The 20,034-nt window shown below is 38.2% G+C and overlaps 2 protein-coding genes across 5 annotated transcripts in view; one reads left to right on the forward strand and one right to left on the reverse strand.

The window, feature by feature from the left end:
• Nucleotides 1-1,255, reverse strand: part of MARCHF7 (membrane associated ring-CH-type finger 7) — a 48,541-nt gene extending 47,286 nt beyond the window's left edge. For all 4 annotated transcript variants that reach the window (XR_009541176.1, XR_009541177.1, XM_060152810.1 and 1 more), the window contains exon 1: nt 1,096-1,255. The gene's annotated coding sequence lies outside the window, so the exon portion shown is untranslated. The remainder of the gene's footprint in view (nt 1-1,095) is intronic.
• A 209-nt stretch (nt 1,256-1,464) lies between these two features.
• BAZ2B (bromodomain adjacent to zinc finger domain 2B) overlaps nt 1,465-20,034 on the forward strand; it is a 390,367-nt gene continuing 371,797 nt past the window's right edge. Inside the window, exons 1-2 of the mRNA XM_060152812.1 lie at nt 1,465-1,685; nt 2,859-3,046. The gene's annotated coding sequence lies outside the window, so the exon portion shown is untranslated. The remainder of the gene's footprint in view (nt 1,686-2,858; nt 3,047-20,034) is intronic.

Raw genomic sequence — 20,034 nt, forward strand, 5'->3', positions numbered from 1 at the left:
CACAAAATGCTGTAGAGCTGTAAATCAAATACTGACCCCATTTCTGAAACACAATTTTATCTCACGGAAAAGAAAAAATCTAGTTACAGTGTGTGTCTGCCTTTTTAACAACAGTATACCGTTTGATTTTAAATCAAAAATTCATCTTTAACCTTATCTCTTAGTCCTAGACAGAAACGAACAGATGAGAGAAAGAAAAGGGGAAATTTTAAAATTATTTTATTAAAGAAAAAACAAAACCTAAAACATCCTACAAAACCGAAAAAAAATTACTCAATTTCACTTGGCACCTTTGCTCTTAATAGCGCCAAACGACAACGGTCGTGATCAATGTACTACCAAGACAGAGATGTTCCCCATATATTTACATCTGTTCGTAGGAAAAAAGAATTGTAGTATTTTTGCTGTGTGTACACATTCATCTTCTCTACGCAGTTTCAACAAAAATGAGGGAGTACTGTATTCAACTACTAGTGCCTTCCATATTTCACTTCTTACGCCAACAGGTCCGTTTTTATACATACCACCACGTAGTTCAATTTGAATAACATATAACTTACCACAATACAAAAGGAATCCCAAAGTATCACGATACTCAAGATCTGGGACGATCAATGAGCAAACCTTTATCCCATCTAAGGGGCTGGCAAAGTCCCTTCAATTCGAACCTGGGTTGGCAGAGCCCTAAGCCTCCCTGTCTTCAACACCTCGCTCATTAAATACCTCACTCGTGACACTCCCGGCCCGCCCCGGAGGACCGTCCTCACCCCCGTCGAGGAGGAGGTAGCCAAAGGCCAAAACAGGGCTCAAGCCCCTTGCCCTCGCCCGCCGCACGTCCACAACGAAGACGCACAGCCTGCCCCCTCCAACCGTCACAAACTCCAACACGGGACGAAAGGCCGCCGGCAGAGGAGGCCTGTGCCCGGTTCCCCTTAGTACCCGCGGTCCCGGATCAAGCTCCTCCGCCCCGATTCTGAGAGGAAAGAGGCGGCCTCGGCGTCCCCAGGCTAGCACTTCGTTTCCTCCCCTCCCCCACCCGCGGCCTTTACAACCCCCTCCCCGAGAGAGAGAAGCCCGAACTCCGCAGCTTATTACCCCTGCTCCAGAGCTGGCACTGAACAGGGCCCGTCCCGCTTCCAGCGATCACACCGCCGCCTTCCTCCTCGGAGTTCGAGGCCTCTAACAGAGGCAGAAGAGTCGGCCCCGAATCACAATGGCGTCCGCCCGACTCCCGGATCCGGCGCAGAACCAGCCACCACCGTTAAATGCCCCTCCCTTCTCCTTCCTCCACTTCGCGGCCTCCCCCGACCTCTCGCGAGAGTGGTAGAGCTGAGCAGATCCGAGAGCTGCGGGCGGGCTCGACGTACCCCACCGCGGGGTGGTGCTCTGACTGCGACAACCGTTGAAGGGCTGCCTCCGGGGAGGCAGCGAGGCGCCACCGGTAAGCGGCTGCGGCTGGTCGGCCATCGGGCTGGTGGCTGGGCCGGCGAGTGTGCGGGCCGCGGGAGCGGGGCGCTGGAGGCCCGGCCCTGGTTGGCCGCCGTCGCCTGCCTGGTGAAGGGCTCAGATCCAGCCCTGCCGCTCCCCAGCGTCCAAGTCCGCGCCACAGTCTCTTGCCCTCTCCGGCAAACCTGAAAGGCCCACTGCTCGAAATACCGCCCATCTTTTTTTTTTTTTGGCGCTTGGTGAGTGGCGCAGTGAACGTTTATTGACTTGAATCAAACACTGCCTTTCCGACCTCCCCTCCTCCTATTCCCTGCCCGCCCTAGGTGGTGGCAGCGAGCTGTCCTTTTTAAAAGCTGGAGCTCATTTGTCTGGGAGCTTTCGTTCCTTGCGGTAATTCGGTGTTGGTGGTGGTGTACTTTTGCAGTCATGTCTTTTAAATCGTGATACTAATCTTTGGTAGTGTAGCTACAGATTTTCCAGTAAAAATGCATCCATTTAGAAACAGGGAGGAAAATTGTGAGGTAAATGGTCTGATGAGAATGAAACGAAGCCTTCAAAGAGCTATAAATGTGGTGAACGAAGATGTAAGTGAATACTAATGAATAAAAGGGAGTAGGTTAGAGGAAAAAGCCACAGTTTCTGTGGATTTAGGTGATATGTGGGTTTTGAATAATGTATCAAACATATAAGTTCTTCACCGGTGAAGATAAGTTATTGAAACTTGGAGGCATACTGATGACACTTGATTTGTAAACTGACCTGTTTTATTGGGTTGTTTAAGCAATTCATTGGATCCAAATAATTTCAATAAATGAAGTATGAAGTTTATGTGTATTTCTTTGTCATTTCACTTGGAGAGTGTGCACTATCAGTATCATCTCTATTTCTCTCTGTCTTGGGGACTAACAGACTGTCCATGCTTCACTATTGTAAATTGTAAAATACTAAAGATCATTATTATTTAAAGTTGGCACATAAATGCCAGTATAACTTTTAAAAATGTGAGTTGAAGATTAACCATCTGGTGTGGGATAAAGTGAACAGAGATTAAGTTTGAGAAAATTAATTTACCATGTATAGAAAACTGTTATTTTCCCCCCAGCCTGTTTGAGTGTACCTGTAGCATTGTGGTTATGGGTATACACACCCTGAAGCATCAGACTGCATGGGTTCAAATCCCAGCCCAGCCTCTTACTACCTTTGTTGTCTTGAGCAATTCTTTAACCTTGCCAAGCCCAGGTTTTCTGTAAAATGGAGTTAATAAGAATACCCATAACCCACAAGGTTGTTGAAAGGATTAAATGAGATAATGCATCAGGTCCTGGAACATAATAAGCATTCCGTAATTGTTAGCTATTACATTCCTTGTCTAAACCACTACTAATATTATCTTCCTGGGGCTTATTACACAGGTCCCTTAAACATCTTCTTCTGAAGTACATTGTACGCTAGGAGGAATGACTGCACTATTTTCCTGAGCTATGGCAGTCAGACTTGATAGAGGTGACTTCTCTACAGAAACCCCAAACCTGGTAAGGATGGTTCAGATTTTGGCAGATTGTCGCTTCATCCCCACCCAACGCTGATAATATCAGCAGAGGTGAGTGTGGCACCAATTTCCTATGCTAAACAGAACTTCCAAATCAGTTTCTTGTTGATGCTAGTAAATAAAGACCACTAATAAGTATTTTTTTAAGAATTATTAGTTGATATTGTTTTTAAATGTTCTTTCTCTGATTTGAGTTTCCAGATAATTATCATTATCAGCAAATAATTATTAAGATTTTCTACGTTAAAGACAGTTTGATAACAGATTGTAGATACAAATAGGTATGATAGTGACTATATTTTCTGAACTTAAAATCAGGACCAATGATTTGATGGCAACTTATTTGAAATTAGAACTGTTCTGACCAATTTAGACCCCGCAGTTGCCTTTTTTTGCACAGAGTTCCCCCACTTGACCTTCCTTTGCTGAACTTTTTATGCTTATGACCAACTCTGACATACTTTTTTGTATCTAAATATCTTTGTTCACCACTTGCCACACCAACCCATTAGTTTCCATTTCCGAACTTGACTTCTCTAAATTAAGGTCTTCTTTACTATTATTAATTTATCCCCTTTTACTTTATAAATTTGTCTGTCATTTGGCCATGATCATAACAACCCTTTACTCTTATGCTTAAGTATTTCTTCAGCTACTTGATAGGTTAGAATTCTCTTTCAGATATTGAATTTCAAAGTTCCTGTTTTCCCCACATTTTAACATTTACAACCTTACCTTCCAAGAAGCTTCTCTATGGTAAGGGTAATTTTATAGATATTCTCCACTTTGCATAAATGATGTGATCGTGAAAAGATGTGATTATATTTGCTTTTTGTAAATCAAATTAATTTAAATGTAGGTTATTTCTTAAACTTTTGAGGAACAGAAGGTAATACCTGGGATGAAATAAGCGTGCTTATTGGGGGGGCCCCTAAGTTGAAAACAAAGGATGCCAATTCTTCTTAAATGGGAGTTTTATTAATCTCTGGAGAAGGGAACCTTGTGGCATAAACCAAACAGGCTCTACTATTTAAAGTTATAGATAACTTTAAGTGTATGGTACTTATTATTGAAAAATAGCTATAGATTGAAGACTCTGTCTTCAAAGGAATATGTTACTTAAAAGGTCCTTTGCTTTAAATCTTTGATGTAAAAAATTCTTTTTACCAAAAATAATAAACCCCTGATTTAGTGAATTTTGATTTTCCCCTTATCAAGTTCAATTGAAAGGTACCCCATTTAATAAGTGAGCATCCAAAACATGCTGTTGGTTCACTTCTGTTGGATTAGAAGCAATAACTTTCAATCCCTAAAGCCAATAGGTAAAACAATATAAAAACAAATAAAAAGAATACCATCTTGAAGCCTTCTCTGAGAAACTCTTTCTTACGCTTAAGCTATGGTCTAGATCTCACTGGTTCTAGAAAAATCATTCCAGATCACATTGCTGCTCCAGAACATCTGGCCTGGTCAGGAACAATTCTCAGCTTATGGAGCACTTGGAATCCATGTGTGAAACACCTTTCACACTGCCTGAAACATGGAGTTTTTAATAAAAGCAACTATGTTTTATTATCGATAGTACTAAAGGTTGGAAAACTATGGTACAAGGCCAAATGTGATCCACTACCTGTTACTGTAAATAGTTTTATTGGAACACAGCCAGGTCCATTAATTTATGTAGTCTTTTTTTTTTTAATTTATGTAGTCTTATCTGTGTATGTCAGGGTTCTCCACAGAAACAGAACCAATAGTATGTGATACCTACCTATCTATCTACTTGTCTACCTATCTATCTATCTATCTACAATTACTATACAAAATATCTTCACTACAATGCCTAAATTAGCATATGATTAAATAACTCGATACTCTGGCCTCCCCAATTTAACCACAAAATTAACCATCGAAGTCTATGACTGCTTTTGCCTACAGCGGCAGAGGTGAGTAGCTGTGATAGAGATGATATGGCCCAGAAAGCCTAAAATATATTTACTATTTGGTTTTTTCATAGAAAGTTTGTTGACCTCTGGAATAAACCATAAAACCAGATTGAAGTGACCCCTGTTCCTTTAATGCTGTCAAGCCAAACACATACATAACAACTTCAGATTGATAATAATCAAGGACTATGCTCGGCCTCCATGGCCACTTTGGACTATATTTTGTGAGAATGCAAGCAGAAGAGCATCTAAATACTGATATGAATTCCTTGGATATGCCCTCTGGCAAGTTTGGTTGCAACGTCCTTTTTAATCTTAATTTTTTTTTCATGTCTACATTTGTGTACAATTTTATAACAATGTAGGTATGTGATTACATCGTACATACTAGCTATTTTAGTACAGGATGGTTCTTTTGCTTTTTTTCCCCCTTTTTCTTTTCTTTTTTTTCTCTTTTCTTCCCTTATAATTTCCTTTTTAATTTGGCTCTCTTACCCATATTTACTACTCCATAAACATTCTTGAAAAATTAGTGAGTATCCTTCTGCATTTTTTTCTGCAGTTATACAATGTTGAAGGAATAGTTATTTAACACACACACACACACACAGAGAAATACTCATATAGAAATTTTTTTTACCATTTATTTTATAAAACAGCATCAAATTTCAATGTGCATATTCATCTTAATTTTTCAATCAAAAGTACCTTTTTCTCTAAATCCCTATTTATATTGATTGTTTATCCTTTTGTTTCTTTTTTTAAAATAAATTTCTTTCTTTATTTATTTTTGGCTGTGTTGGGTCTTCGTTGCTGTGCCCAGGCTTTCTCTAGTTGCAATGAGTGGGGGCTACTCTTCATTGCGGTGCACAGGCTTCTCACTGTTGTGGCTTCTCTTGTTGTGGAGCACAGGCTCTAGGCGTGAGGGCTTCAGTAGTTGTGGCACATGGGCTCAGTAGTTATGGCTCGCAGGCTCTAGAGCACAGGCTCAGTAGTTGTGGCACATGGGCTTAGTTGCTCTGTAGCATGTGGGATCTTCCCAGACCAGGGCTCGAACCTGTTTCCCCTGCATTGGCAGGCAGATTCTTAACCACTGTGCCACCAGGGAAGTCCTATCCTTTCTTTTTGATGTCATAGATATTACTACTCTGTCCTTCCTTCACAGTGTTTTTTTCAACTCTATCATGTGTCTGTTGACTTGCCATTTATTATCTTTTGCTATAGATATGTTCATATGGTAAAATGTGTCTGTGATTTCTTTTATAATTTTGGGGTTTGTATCTTAGCTTAAAAAGTATTACCGGGCTTCCCTGGTGGCACAGTGGTTGAGAGTCTGCCTGCCGATGCAGGGGACACGGGTTCGTGCCCCGGTCCTGGAGGATCCCACGTGCCGCAGAGCGGCTGGGCCCGTGAGCCATGGCTGCTGAGCCTGCGCGTCCGGAGCCTGTGCTCCACAATGGGAGAGGCCACAACAGTGAGAGGCCCGTGTACCGCAAAAAAAAAAAAAAAAAAGTATTACCTATCCCTATATTGTATCATGTAATATCCTGGATTTTTCTAGACTATGTTTAATTAAACTCAAATCAATGTTTGTATATGGAATAAGATAATAGGATCTAATTTTATTTTCTTCGCAATGGATAGCCAGTTTTGCCAGTAGCATTCCTTAAATAATCTATTCTTTGTGATTAGAAAGACTACTTTTGTTATTCATTGACTTTTCAGATTTCTACTGGATTTATTTCTGGATTTTCTATTTTGAAAACAGAACTATTCAGAACTATAAACTATAAACTAAACAGAACTATTTAGAACTATAGTTTATAGTTCTAAATATTGTTTTGCTCCCTTTTGAATCTTTTTCATATATCAATACTGTTCTGCATTTCTGTCACCTACCTATTCAATTATAAGGAATGGTAACTATTTCCTTCAGAATCACCCAATATACTTAACCAGCTTTGCATTATACAGTGCATGTTATACTACCAAACTGCCTAAGAATTATCTTAATTTCTTTTCCCACTATTCTTGTTTCCTTTTCTCAGCAGTTTGCTAAAGCCATTGAATATACTTCAGTTATCTTAAAAACATCTCATCAATACTTTTGTATATCATAATAATTTTAAAAAAACGATATACCTACACACATACATACTATTCAGTTTCTTAAATCACCCTGTTCTCTATCCCAGAGTCCAACCTAAGTTTTCTACCATGGAGCCTTAGTCACTCTTGATAAGTTGGCTATTTGTACCATGGACAATATAGAAGAAATCCTACATTTTCTCTGTTATGTCATCATAAAAGGTATGAAAATGGTGATGTGCTTTAAATCTTTCATGTAGGTTTAATGTTTGTAATTCTTAGCTTTAGCACATCACACAAACATGGTGGTGTTTGTTGATTTTTGTTGTGGTTTGAATATTCTCTTCAAAGCTAAGAACTCTGTACTTTAATTAATTATATTTTAATTCAGTTTTTAGAAGATATTAATTCAGTACTTTTTTTGTTTTGTTTGCATACTGTTAATTTTGCCTAAATTTGTGGGAAGGCTTTTCTCAGGAAAGTGATTGTTTCATTGTTTTCAAGTCCATTTAGTAAGATATTTTTAAATCTTATGAACTTTATCTCAAATAGTTACTTGAATTGAAAGTTTTGGGCATGTGTTTGCATATTAGCGTCATGGGATTTGAATGAAAATATAAATTTAATGAATATTTCGTTTCCTTTATGTCTTTTAACAGTCTTATAAATAAATTGATATTACCATTTTGTTAGACTTTACTTCCTTAGGTTGTTTGATAATCAAATGCTTTTCTGATACCTTAATTTTATTACTAGTCACAGTAATACAGATTGCTAGAATACTTCTAAAATACAATTATTTTTGTGAAGTTGTATATCAGGATTTTAATAGGCCTTATTAATAACTTTTTATCTGAAGAAATAAGATATTAATCAAAGTACAGCATTAAAAATTAATTGAGTAGATGAAAATATGTATCTAAAAAGTTTGGGAAAAGAATTTAATGTTAAATTTAAATAATTCTTATTGATAATGTCCAGAAAGAAAATGTTAGTATTTAGTCTTACCTGTGCTTGGAAGAAAGCCACATAGAAACTATTACCATTTCTTCTCTTTGTTGAAAGAAGAATGTATACAAAGAAGTAAATATTACTACAAAACTTCTAAATGAACCAAAGTAGGAGAAGAGCAACTCTTAGACATTGATAGAAGTATTGCCCTATTTAGATTTTTCTTGCTATCAGAACCACATTTGGAATTTAAGCTTTGTTCACAGCAAAATTGGCACAGACTATCTTTGCAATACTCCTAACTTACTATTACTTTTTTTTAATTTGGCTGTGTCAGGTCTTAGTTGTGGCACGCAGGATCTTCGTTGCAGCACGCAGGATCTCTTGTTGCAGTGTGCAGGCTTCTCTCTAGTTGTGGCACGCAGGCTCTAGAGCGCATGGGCTCAGTAGTCACAGCGCATGAGCTCTCTAGATGTGGCAGGTGGGCTCCAGAGCACATGGGCTCAGTAGTTGCCACACGTGGGCTCTCTAGTTGTGGTGCATGGGCGCTAGAGTGTGTGGGCTCAATATTTGCAGCGCGCAGGCTTAGTTACCCCGCAGCATGTGGGATCTTAGTTCCTCAACGAGGGATTGAACCTGCATCCACTGCACTGGAACGCAGATTCTTAACCACTGGACCACCAGGGAAGTCCCATTCCTAACTTATTTTATGCAAGAAAAGAATGTGTCATGGAAAAGAAATGAACAAAAATTATTAATATAAGGTAGATGAAAAAAATTCCTTTTAAAACAAATAGAATGTGAAGTTGATTTTTAGAATACAGATAGAATTCTTAAAAATTTTTTAAGTAGTAATAAGAAAACATTTCCCCTTTTTTCTGAATTAAAAAAAAAATTAGAACTTAGCATTCCATCACCTCCTGCAGATGAATGAGTTAATTACCTTTATTTATAAAAAAACAAATGACTCAGGTCTCCAGTCCTTAAGAATGGGACCATGTATTTCTGTTAAAAATCAAGGAAGGGCTTCCCTGGTGGCGCAGTGGTTGAGAGTCCGCCTGCCAATGAGGGGGACACGGGTTCGTGCCCCGGTCTGGGAAGATCCCACATGCCGCGGAGCTGCTGGGCCCGTGACCCACGGCTGCTGAGCCTGTGCGTCCGGAACCTGTGCTCCGCAACAGGAGAGGCCACAACAGTGAGAGGCCCGCGTACCGCAAAAAAAAAATAAAAATAAAAAAAATTAAAAAAAATAAATCAAGGAATAGTTGTTCCAGTTTCCACTTTCACATAAGGAGCCTGGAAGTCCTCCGTCTACCTTAACAACAAGTAAAAAGCTGAACAGACTGAAAAATCAATAACTCTTTATGGATCCATAAGAGAGGGAAGAACAGAGGCAAACCTCTACCCCCAAGACTGGAGAAACAGACAGGCATTTGAATACAGGGAGTTGTGGTTTATGGGAGGAGAGACTCAAGAACTCAAATCACCACAGGAAACAGGGCCAGGTAGGAAAACCGGAACTGTAATTGATGAATTGCTGGAGGCTCAGTGTGGACAACTCTAAGAGTTTAAACTCCAGGGAGACCCAGTCACAGGGGGTGCCCCACAGTATTGTGAGGTTTACCTCCAGGAGCTCAACCAGATTTCCACAATAAATATCAAAGAAAAGTTCCATCAAGTTTCTGGCAGGGAGAGAGGAAAAGGAACCATTTTGAAATACACCACAGCATTCTACTCTTTTTTTTTTTTCTTACAAGTATCCATTCTTTATTTTTTTTTAACATCTTTATTGGAGTATAATTGCTTTACAATGTTTTATTAGTTTCTGCTGTATAACAAAGTGAATCAGCCATATGCATACATATATCCCCATATCCCCTCCCTCTTGCATTCTCTTCTTAACAAACCCTGCCCTCAGGGGAAGCTAGTTAATTACAGCCTAACCTGCTGAGGTATTATCAGAGCCTAAGTAACCTTGGGAAGAGAAATAACCAACTCTAGCCATTTTGTCCCACCTAAGGGGATAGAAAAAAACTAAGAAACTCTTGTGAAGTTCATGGTCCAGAGGCATAAGCTCACTAAAAGACTGAGACCTAACCATAGGACTGTAGAATGCTTCCCATCCCCCCATGCCTTACCACTACATTAATAAAGGCCTATTTATGGCAGTTCCTTTTACTTAGTATATTGTGTCTGGCTATCAAGAAAAAATTACAAGGCATACCAAAAGGTGAAAAACATAATTTGAAGAGACAGAGCAAGCATCAGAACCAGACATAGCAGAGATGCTGGAATTATCAGTACAGGAATTTAAAACAACTATGATTAATATGCTAAAGACTCTAATGGATAAAGTAGACAGCATGCAAAAACAGCTGGGCAGCGTAAGAAGAGACATGGAAATCCTAAGAAAGAACCAAAAAGAAGTGCTAGAAATAGAAAACACTGTAACAGAGATTAAGAATGTCTTTCATGAATTTATTAATAGTCTGGATATATGGCTGAGGAGAGAATATCTGAGCTAGAGGATATATCAGTAGAACCCTTGAGAACTAAAAATCAAAGAGAACAAAGACTTAAAAAGAAAAAAAAGAACAGAATATCCAAGTGTTACCTGAAAATGGGTTCACCTCTTGGTGGGTGTCAAGCCAAAAGAAACAAGCAAGGCAAAAATCGGGAGAGTGAAGATTTATTACTTGCAGCAAGTAAGGAGAACACCGGAGATCTTTCCCAAAGTAGTATCTCCCCAACAGCAAAATTGGGGAATTTTTAAGCTGAGGGTACATGCATATTCATGAAGGAGCTTGAGCAGGAGAATTCCGCATAGATTTGAGGCAAAGGTTGACAGTCTAAGCTTTAGTTGATTGAAGTCACAAGGGTCAGAAAGAATCTGAAAAAGAATAGATATATTGTACATGTATAACTAAATTACTTTGCTGTACACTTGAAACTAACACACTGTAAATCAACTATACTCCAATATAAAATAAAAATTTAAAAAAAAGAGAGAGAATGTAGAGTCCCCCAGATGTGAAAGATTTTTCAACATGTTATTTAACTCTATCTAGAAAAGATGAAAGCATCACTTTTATATAAATTTCATAGGAAGAAACAAAAAATCAGCAGTAAATAAAGACTTTTTGAGGCAATATTTTTCTAGTAAGAACATTGTCATATTATCTCAATATTTCTAAAATATTTTAATAAAATAAAGTTTATTAATAAAAATAGTAAATTCTAATGGATAAGATATACATTATATTATTAAAAGAAAAGGTCAGCATCATCATCCCTTAGGTTCCAATTGATCTAGTGGTTGAGCACTTTAGGCTAATCTTTACCATTGAAACATAATTGGGAGTCTTTACAGCAGTTATATATTCTTTTGTTACTATTGTTACTTCTCTTGCCTGATAACAGTTGTTTGTTCCTGTGTTCTTTTGTTCCCTTAAGATCATTAATTACTGAGACCTGTTCAAGTTCAAGCACTGTGGCCAGGATTAGATCACAAAATGGCCTAGGCCAAAATGTCTTCCCTTATGTCAAGAAAGCCATGCCTGGTTCTCTTTTTCCAGGGACCCTCCACCCTATCTGCTTACACAAAGACTGAGGGACAACTAGAAAAGGTTTAACATAAGTGTAATGTTACTATCAGAAGAAAGAAAGGAACAGAACTATTTGAAACAAAAATGACTGAGAATTTCCCCCAAATTAATGTTAGACACCTAACCACAGATCCAGGGAGCTCAGAGAACATCAAGCAGGGTAAATGTCCCCCAAAACTATACCTTAGCATATCACTTTCAAATAAAAAAAAATCAAAGATAAAGAAAAACATCCTGAAAGGAGACAGAGTTAAAAAACACCTTACCTATAAAGGAACAAAATAAGAATTACATCCAACACCTCCTCAGAAACCATGCAAACAAGAAGAGCGTGGACTGAAATATTTAAACTGTTGGGAGAAAAAACCCTCCAACCTAGAATTCTATATCATGTGAAATTACCTTCAAAACTGAAGGGAAAATTGACAAACAAAAATTGAGAGAATTTGTTGCCAGTAGACCTACCTTGCCAAAAAAAAAAACAAAACACTAAGTTCTTTACAGAGAAGGAAATTAACATAGTTCAGAAACTCAGACCTACATAAAGAAAGGAAGAACAGGCTTCCCTGGTGGCGCAGTGGTTGAGAGTCCTCCTGCCGATGCAGGGGACACGGGTTCGTGCCCCAGTCCGGGAAGATCCCACATGCCGTGGAGCGGCTGGGCCCGTGAGCCATGGCCACTGAGCCTGCGCGTCCGGAGCCTGTGCTCTGCAACGGGAGAGGCCACAACAGTGAAAGGCCCGCGTACCGCCAAAAAAAAAAAAAAAAAGAACATCAAAAGAAGGAAAAAGTGAAGATAAAATAAGAACTTTTATCTTCCTTATTCTTAATTGAACTAACAGTAGTTTATTCAAAATAATAATACCAAAACTATATGCAACTATGTATATATATATATACTTAAGTATTCTCATATATAAGTGAAATGAATAACAGCAATAATATAAGGAATAGGAGGAAGAAATTAGAATTATTTTGTTATTATGAGGTGTACTACATGTGAAGTGGTGTAGTGTTATTTGAAAGTGGATTTGGACTATTGTAAATGTATATTGAAAACTCTAGGACAACCAATAAAAAAGCAAAAAATGGGGCGTCCCTGGTGGCGCAGTGGTTGAGAATCTGCCTGCCAATGCAGGGGACATGGGTTCGAGCCCTGGTCTGGGAAGATCCCACATGCCGCGGAGCAGCTGGGCCCGTGAGCCACAATTACTGAGCCTGCACGTCTGGAGCCTGTGCTCTGCAACAAGAGAGGCCACGATAGTGAGAGGCCCACACACCACAATGAAGAGTGTTCCCCGCTTGCCACAACTGGAGAAAGCCCTCACACAGAAACGAAGACCCAACACAGCCCTAAAATAAATAAATAAATAAAGCAAACTGTCAACAAGTAAAAATAAATAAACACTATTATTTTTTTTAAAAAAGCAAAAAATGAGGTGTAACTGATATACTAAGAAAGGAGAGAAAGTGGAATCATATAAATGCTCATTTAAAACCATAAGAGGAAAAAAAAGGAAGAAAAACCCATAAAGCTAAGTTCTGTAGGTATTTATAACAAAAAGAAAATAAAACCACAAGAGGCAGATAAGAGAATACTGTGAACAGTTATATGCCAACAAATTGGATAACCTAGAAGAAATGGACAAGTTTCTAGAAACATACAGCCTATCAAAACTGAATCAAGAAGAAATAGATAATTTGAACTGACCATACTAGAAGTAAAATGGAATCTGTAATTTAAAAACTTCTTCAAATGACAGTCCAGGACTGCATGGCTTCACTGGGGAATTCCACTAAATAAACAAAGAACTTGTACCTATTCCTCTCAAACTCTTCCAAAAGATTGAAGAGGAGGGAACACTCCCAAAGTCATTCTATGAAGCCACCATCACCCTGATACCAAAACCAGGCAAAGACACTACCCAAAAAGAAAATTACAAGCCAATATCTTTGGTGAATGTAGATGCAAAAATCCTCAACATAATTTTAGCAAACTGAATCCAACAACAAATAAAAAGGATCATGCACCATGATCAAGCTGGTTTCATTCCAGGGTCACAAAGATGGTTTAGCATATGCAAATCAATCAATTTGATATACCACATTAACAAAAGAAAAGACAAACACCACATGATCTTCTCAATAGATGCAGAAAATCATTTAATAAAATTCAACAGTAACATCAACAAAAATCAACATTTATTCATGATAAAAACTCTTGCCAAATTGGGTATAGAGGGAACATATCTCAACATAATAAAAGCCACTTATGACAAACCCACAGCCAACATAATACTAAGCAAAAAGCTGAAAGTCTTCCCATGAAATTCTGGAACAAGACAAGAATGCCCATTCTCACCACATCTATTCAACATAGTATTGGAAGTCCTAGCCACAGCAATAAGAAAGAAAAAGGAATAAAAAGCATCCAAATCAGAAGGGAAGAGTAAAATTATCACTATGTGCAGATGACATGCTGTATAGAAAACCCTGAAGACTCCACACGAAAACTATTAGAACTGATAAATGAATTAAGCAAGGTAGCAGGATACAAGATTAATATACAGAAATCTGTTGCATTTCTTTACACTAACAATGTAATATCAGAAAGGGAAAGTTAAATAAAACTGTTTTAAATGGCATTAAAAAATACCTAGGAGGGCTTCCCTGGTGGCGCAGTGGTTGAGAGCCCGCCTGCTGATGCAGGGGACACAGGTTCGTGCCCTGATCCGGGAGGATCCCACATGCCGCGGGGCGGCTGGGCCCATGAGCCATGGTCCCTGGGCCTGTGCGTCCGGATCCTGTGCTCTGCAGCGGGAGAGGCCACGGCAGTGAGAGGCCCACGTACCGAAAAAAAAAAAACTAGGAATAAACCTAACCAAGGAGGTGAAAGACTTATATGCTTAGAGCTATAAAACATAGGTAAAGGAAATTGAAGAGGGTTCAAGGAAATGGAAAGATAGTTCATGCTCTTGGATTGGAAGAATTAATAGAATTAAAATGGCTATACTACCCAAAGCTATCTACAGGTTTAATGCGATCCCTATCAAATTACCCATAACGTTTTTCACAGAACTAGAACAAATAGTCCTAAAATTTATATGGAACCACAAAAGACAGAAATGCCAAAGCAATCCTGAGGAAAAAGAACAAAGTTGGAGGCATAACCCTTCCAGACTTTAGACAATACTACAAAGCTACAGTAATCAAAACAGTGTAGTGTTGGGACAAAAACAGGCATATAGATCAATGGAACAGAAAAGAGAGCCCAGAAATAAACCCACACATTTACAGTCAATTACTCTTGAACAAAGGAGGCAAGAATATACAGTGGAGAAAAGACAGTCTCTTCAGCAAGTAGTGTTGGGAAAACAGGACAGCTGCATGTAAATCAGTGAAGTTAGAACACTCCCTCACAACATACACAAAAATAAACTCAAAAGGCTTAAAGACTTAAATATAAGACATGTCACCATAAAACTCCTAGAAGAGAACATAGGCAAAACAATCTCTGACATAAATCGTAGCAATGTTTTCTTAGGTCAGTCTCCCAAAGCAATAGAAATAAGAACAAAAATAGATGAAGAGGACCTAATCAAACTTAGAAGCTTTTGCACAGCAAAGGAAACCATAAACAAAACAAAAAGACAGCCAGTAGACTGGGAGAAAATGTTTGCAAACAATGCGACCAACAAGGGCTTAATTTCCAAAATACACAAACAGCTCATACAACTCATTGACAGAGAAAAAACACAATAAAAATATGGGCAGAAGACCTAAATAGACATTTCTCCAAAGAAGACATACAGGTGGCCAAGAAGCACATGAAAAGCTGCTCAACATCACAAATTATTAGAGAAATGCAAATCAAAACAACAATGAGGTATCACCTCACACCACTTAGAATGGGCATCATCAGAAAATCTACAAACACCAAATGCTGGAGAGGGTGTGGAGAAAAGGGAACCCTCTTGCACTGTTGGTGGGAATGTAAATTGATACAGCCACTATGGAAAACAATCTGGAGGCTCCTTATAAAACTAAAAATAGAGTTGCCATATGATCCAGCAGTCCCATTCCTGGGCATATATTCAGAAAGGGTGAAAACTTGAATTGGGAAAGATTCATACATCCCAATGTTCATAGCAGCACTATTTACAATAGCCAAGACATGGAAGCAACCCAAGTGTCCATCAACAGATGAATGAATAAAGAAGATGAGATTATGTGTGTGTGTGTGTGTGTGTGTGTGTGTGTGTGTGTGTGTGTGTATGGGGTGGGGAGAGAGTGAAATATTACTCAGCCATAAAAAAGAGTGAAATAATGCCATTGCAACTACATGGATGGACACAGAGATTGTGAAACTAAATGAAGTAAGTCAGACAGAGAAAGACAAATATTATATGCTATCACTTACATGTGGAATCTAAAAAGTAGTACAAATTAATTTATTTACAAAACAGAAACAGACTCACAGGCATAGAAAACATATTTATGGTTACCAAAGGGGAAGGCGGGGAGGAATAAATTGGGAGTATGGAATTAACAGATGCACACTACCATATATAAAATAGATAAACAACAAGATTTTACTGTATAGCACAGGGAACTATATTCAATATCTTGTAATAAATTATAATGAAAAAGAATTTTTAGAAAAGAGTGTATGTGTGTGTGTGTGTGTGTATTTCTGAATCATCACTTTGCTGTACATCTGAAACTAACACAATATTGTAAATCAACTATACTTCAATTAAAAAAAAAACACAAGAGGCAGAAAAAGTGGAAGACAAAAATAGGAACAAAGAACAAGGGCAAAAAATATAAAACAGTAACAAATATAGTAGATATAAATCCAAATAGTAACTATGTTTAATGTCAGTGGTCTAAATGCATCAATTAAAAGACAGAGATCATCACAGTGGATCAAAAAACAAGACCCAGGTATAAGTTGTCTACAAGAAACCACTTTAAAGATAATGAAACATATAGATTAAAAGTAAATGGATACACCTATCAGGGAGGACAGAGAAGGCTGGGCTGCTCCTCCCCAAGGTATTGTGACCCTGTGCCTGTAGCCCGAAAGGGACACACAGCCCTGTGATGGCCTGTGGCCACAGGGGCCCTGCTCTGCCCCCACTTTGTCCGTGGTGACATGACTGTGCCTTCTTTGTGTGCTAACTTATCCCATTACTACCTCGATATTCCCACTGATTCCCTTTCCTGTCAATTTCTTCAACTTTAAAATACTGTATTGAGAGCAGTTTCCTAAGTTACCCCAAATCCTGTTCAGAACAGGGATGCTTCCTGAAGTCAGGATGGAGGGGAAACAGGCACGGTTGGGGAAAACTTCTGCTCCAGAAGTGAGTGGATGTGAAACAGCCCTGCTCCACAATGACTGGTTTTGTCCTGCTACAGTTTAAAATTGAGGCGTACTTGACATAACAAATGCACAGACTTTAAGTGTGTGGTTTGAGGGGTCATGACCAATGTCCACACACGTGTAACCATCCCAACCAAGGCAGAGGTTGAAGATAACAGATTTCTGTCTTCAGTGATTTTTTTTTTTTTTGACCGCACTGTGCGGCTTGCAGGATCTTAGTTCCCTGACCAGGGATTGAACCCAGGCCCCGGGCAGTGAAAGCGAGGAGTCCTAACCTCTGGACCGCCAGGGAATTCCCATATCTTCAGTGATTTTTAAAAAGAATTTCTGCTGATAAAATGCATGCTCATGGTAGAACACTCGGATTGTGCAGAGAAATCCAGGGCAGAATGTGGCAGGGCCCCCACCATGCAGCTCCCAGGTAAAGAGGCTGCCCGCCTGCCTGGTGGCATCACACCACCCAGACAACCACTGCTAGCATTTCGGTGTATTTCCTTCTGTTTTTTTCTATGCACATATATACATATGTTAAAAATTTTTTCTATGCATACTTTTTTACATATGACATCAGATCAAATTCAGTATTTAAAAACTTACTGTAGAATAAGCATTTCCATATATTGTAAAACATTGTGTAAATATGATTTTTGAGAAGGCTTTGGTGTTTACTTTGTGATATTTGATTCAGCTAGTGTTGATACAATAAAGAGTTGATGTTAGAAAAAAAAAGTAAATGTTTAGAGAAAAATAGTGTTACCACGCTAACACTAATCAAAAGAAAGAAAGCAGCAGTTAGCTATTTTAATTTCAGACAAACTAGATTTCAAAGTAAGGAAAGTTATCAGTGATAAAGAAGAGGCTTACGTAAGTGATAAAGGGTTCAATTCTCCAAGAAGATATAACAATTTTTAATGTGTATACATCTACTAACACAACATCAAACATGAGACAAATGCTGATAGAACTGCAGGGAAGAGTAGATGAATTCACTATTATAGTTGGAGACTTCCACATCCCTCTCTCAGACATGAACAATCCAGCTGGCTGAAAATCAGTAAGGACTATTTGAACTCAACAACACCTTCAGTCGACTGGATATAATTGATATCGATAGACTGCTTCATCCAAAACAGCAGAACTCACATTTATCTCAAGCTTAAATGGAACATTTACCAAGATAAACCACTTTCTGGGACATGAAACACATCTTAACAGATTTAAAAGACTAGAAATCATACAGTGCTGTGGTCTCAGACCATAATGGAATAAACTAGGAATCAATCACAGAAAGACAGCTAAAAAAAATCCCAAAATATATGGAGATTAAACAACACACTTCTAAATAATATATGGATCAAAGAAGAAATCTCAAAAGAAATTTAGAAATATTTTAAACTTAATGAAAACAACTTATTAAAATTTGTGGGATGCAGTGAAAACAGTGCTTAGAGGGAAGTTTATCACATTGAAAGCAAGTATTAGAAAAGAAGAAAAATCTAAAATGAATATTTCCACCTTAGGAAACTAGAAAAAGAACAAATTAAATTCAAAGTAAGCAGAAGAAAAGAAATAATAAGAACTAGGACAGAAATCAATGAAATTGATGTCTCTAGCCAGGCCAATTAGGAAAAAAAGAGAGGACCCAATTTACTAATATCACATGTGAAAGAGAGGACATCACTACAGATTCCATGGGAATTGAAAGGATAGTAAAGGAATACTATAAACAACTCTGTGCCCACAAATTAGATGACCTAGATGGAATGAACCAATTCCTTTAAAGACACAATCTGTCAAAACTCACACACAAAGAAATAGATAACTGAATAGGCCTATATCTATTAAAGAAATTGAGTCAATAATCCATAACAATTCCAAAACAGAAAGCATCAGGCCCACATGGGTTCACTGGTTAATTCTACCAAACATTTAAGAAGAAATTAAACCAATTATCTACAGTCTCTTTCAGAGAATAGAAACAGAAGGAATACTTCTTTTTTTTTTACTTTATTCTAATTTGAGTCAGCTTACACTTACACATATAATCAAATATTAAATTAACTTAATTATCAAAAAAAGATAATTAGAAGAAACTTAAGAGACTATAGAGAAACAGGCACTTTCATATTGCAGATGGGAGCATGAAGTGTTACAATCCCTACAAAGGGGAATTTGGAATTCTAGACGAATTTACCACTTAGACCTCAAAAAATCCACTTCTAGGAATATATCTTGAAAATACACCTGCATCCATGAGAAATAGCATATGCATAAGTGTATTAATTATCTATTGCTACATCACAAATATACTTACCAATCGTCTCAGTTTGTCAAGGACTGTGGATTTTACTGAAACTCATAACTTTCAGTGCTCAAACTAGAACAGTCCCAGGCAAACACAGACTGTTGGTCATCCTAAAAACAAATTGTCCTAAAATTTATATTTTTTCTTTTTTTTAATTTATTTTTTTATACAGCAGGTTCTTATTAGTCATCAATTTTATACACATCAGTGTATACATGTCAATCCCAATCGCCCAATTCATCATACCACCACCACCCCCCTGCCGCTTTCCCCCCTTGGTATCCATAAGTTTGTTCTCTACATCTCTGTCTCAATTTCTGCCCTGCAAACCTGTTCATCTGTACCATTTATCTAGGTTCCACATATATGCGTTAATATACGATATTTGTTTTTCTCTTTCTGACTTCACTGTGTATGACAGTCTCTATATCCATCCACGTCTCAACAAATGACCCAATTTCGTTCCTTTTTATGGCTGAGTAATATTCCATTGTATATATATATACCACATCTTTATCCATTCGTCTGTTGATGGGCATTTAGGTTGCTTCCATGACCTGGCTATTGTAAATAGTGCTGCAATGAACATTGGGGTGCATGTGTCTTTTTGAATTATGGTTTTCTCTGTGTATATGCCCAGTAGTGGGATTCCTGGGTCCCCAGGAATAGGGTTCCTTTTTAAAGAACCTCGATACTCTTCTCCATACTGGCTGTATCAATTTACATTCCCACCAACAGTGCAAGAGGGTTCCCTTTTCTCCA

This window comes from Lagenorhynchus albirostris, chromosome 6 (assembly GCF_949774975.1).
Source record: "Lagenorhynchus albirostris chromosome 6, mLagAlb1.1, whole genome shotgun sequence".
NCBI lineage: Eukaryota > Metazoa > Chordata > Mammalia > Artiodactyla > Delphinidae > Lagenorhynchus > Lagenorhynchus albirostris.